The sequence below is a fragment of the Rhododendron vialii genome, chromosome 2a, assembly GCF_030253575.1.
Source record: "Rhododendron vialii isolate Sample 1 chromosome 2a, ASM3025357v1".
Lineage (NCBI taxonomy): Eukaryota > Viridiplantae > Streptophyta > Magnoliopsida > Ericales > Ericaceae > Rhododendron > Rhododendron vialii.
Window position 1 is genome coordinate 7,738,072 of NC_080558.1, and position 2,887 is coordinate 7,740,958.

At 39.1% G+C, this 2,887-nt stretch overlaps 1 long non-coding RNA gene across 1 annotated transcript; it reads right to left on the bottom strand.

Moving 5' to 3' along the window:
• Window positions 1-385: 385 nt before the first annotated feature.
• Window positions 386-2,440, bottom strand: LOC131318146 (uncharacterized). The gene is made up of 2 exons (XR_009197518.1): window positions 2,219-2,440; window positions 386-987 (listed from the first exon to the last, which is right to left on the bottom strand). It is a non-coding gene; the product is annotated as an uncharacterized LOC131318146 (long non-coding RNA).
• Window positions 2,441-2,887: the final 447 nt, after the last annotated feature.

Consider the following 2,887-nt stretch of genomic DNA (forward strand, 5'->3'; position numbering starts at 1 on the left):
TGAGCACTCAATATTGTAGATATTTGGTGCGTCTAGTCCCGTATTATGTTGGTTTCACTTTCGTTTATTTAGCTTTTATAGTGATATTGCACGTAAGGTAGGTTTTTGTGTGTTTCAGGTAATTCGTATAAATAAGATGCGTTTGAACGCCAAGGAATGCTCCGGATGCAACCAAGTACTCAAGACCAAGTGCCACCCCGTTGTGGTGCTCAAGAGATGGTTTGGAGGTTGCTCGGGTTGCCCAAGAGTCAAGGGATGTCACGACCCTGACCCGCCCCTTGAGGTCTTAATCATGACAAATGCCAGTGATTTCTCACTAAGGCCAAATCACAAATCAAATATCATCTAAGCAAACGATAATCAAAAGGGGCTAAACATAACAGCGGAAGCAAAAGTTAACTTTTATTGATAACAAACCAAAGTCTTACATAGGTTTACAAACCAAAAGGATAAACCTCTCAGAGCTGTGCTTACCTACAAATTTACAAACTAAAGTAAACACTCTGCCACACTACGCGTTGCTTCCTGAAAGGTGGAAAAGAAAATACATAAGCCAAAGCTCGTGTGAATGATTAATACTTAACTCACATGCCTTCCATGGACAATGCAAAATAATTTGATAATATTTCAAAACAAAGAACTCAAAACCATAAGCCAAATATAATGCACATTCCGTTATTCAAAATTCAAATGCTACCGGGCGTCCCCATTAGTGGATAAGCCAGACGTCTACGCATTATCCCAAAACAAATACCAACCTCAAACACCCTTGCTAGCCATTAAGACGTCCCCTAGCAAGACCGGACGTTGGGAATGCCATTAAATAGATTCGCAAATATTTCACAAATAAGTCCACCTTTCATTGTTATCCATGGAGTACATAATTTATAAAACATGTTCAAATAAGCTCGATAAGAAAAACAAGTTCAAAACCATGTGTTTAAGTATTAAATCACTCACCTCGATCCACGTGATGACTCGAACTTCCTAGAACATTCAATCAAATGGAAACATGTTTAGACAATACTCAATAATTCTATTTATGCTCAATACAATGCCCTAAAAGTGTGTATTTTTCTCTAAGTATCAAACAACATCAACGTCAATACACCAACAATGCATATTTCTTACACACCACAAGTTCTCTTTAATCCAACACCTAATCATCTAAATCAATCCATTGTATCCCCACATGTCAAATTGGCAAAGTTAATCCTTTACATTAGACTATATCCAATTAAACAACGCTAATTTAAGGACGACACTTGAACCATTGAAAAGTATACTTCTTTTTCTTCGATCCATAGGTCATACATCAAAAACGGAGTTCGGATAACCTTACTATGGCCTTGTGATTATAGCTTAGCGTAGCAGTGAAACTGGTGCAAAGCAGAATTTGGGTCAGTTTTGGGTGCAAATCTGTCATCGCTCGGACATACCCATGATGCATGGGATATATCGTTGGAAAGCTTTATATGTCTAGTTTCTAACAAAACAAATGGTGCATCATTTCGAGTCCCGAGCTAAAAGTTATGGCCATTTTACCAAAGTTCGCCGGTGCTGTCAGATTCTACGCGAAAATAAGTAAAATTGATTGAAAAATCATAACTCACTCGTCTTAAACTCAAAAATAGTGAAACCAAAGCCAAAAGTTGCACCACGACAAGCCCTACACTCAGTAAAAATCCCAGGTTCAGAAACAAGAGGAGATTAACCCAACAATCAAAAGAAAAACAGTTTCGCAACCATTTCCGCACCTATCAACCAACCCAGCTTTAGAAATTCACCAAAAATTGTATACTTAACCAAATTAATTGATTCCAACGCCAATCTCTTCTTAACTTAAATATGCACCTCCTGTAAATGACCCAAAGTCACCCAAAATGTTCGTCATGCCCAGAAAGTTAAAAGAAGACAGCCACGCACAGATTCGCGCATCCAGCAAACAGCCAGTGTTCAAAAATCCATAACTAATTGTGTGATTATCGGTTTTGCATGATCTTGGTACCAAAATCTTCGTATTGAAACGTACTTTAACAGTTATGAAGACACCAAAAATTGATCCCTAGCAGAAGAGCCCCAAAACGACAGATTACCAGAACCCACGAAATTTTCAGCATTCACTAGATTTATTCAAGACTCAAAATAGATGATCAAACTTGATTCTCGTACATTAAACCAACACTTAACACATATAAAGAAGGCAGGAGATCCCTACCTCGAAGGTTGAAATTAAAACCCCAAGAATCTCCGGGCAAAACCTCTCCCGAAAACACCTCCTCCGAGCTTTCCAACGCAATCAAAGGCTAGAACTCGACTCTAGGAGAAAAATACTCCAAGATCCCTTAGTTAATTTGAGATTTGGGGAAGAAATTTGATGAGAGACAGAGAGAGAGAGAGAAGCCGTGGGAGAGATGAGAGAGTGGCGTGGGTGTGTGTTGTGTCTGGCCCGGAAAAGAAAATAAATATAGGTCGGGGAAAATTATCCCCTACACACACCTCCACTTATACATCCATGCATATTACACTTGTATCCCGAACTTCTAAACTCTAGCACATTCGACATCCGAACTCATTCTCCATTTTATATCTTCATAAAACATAAAAATTATGGAAATAAAATACGGGTCTCTACAAGGGAATTGAAGAAGAAGTGAGAATTTTACCAAAGCAATTCATCTTCCGACTAGCTGAGGGTAGAATCGTCATAACCTTTGGTGTATAAACTACGTTTGATCCAAACCACTTGGGTTAGAAAGTAGACTCGATGAGCTTTCCAACGGTTCAAAGAACGCCTAAATCCGAGTTCGGGAGTGTCCGGAGCGAGTCCGCGAAGTTGCCCAAAAAATCTGTCAATCTTGTACCGGTACTGGGAAATTTCCAGTAC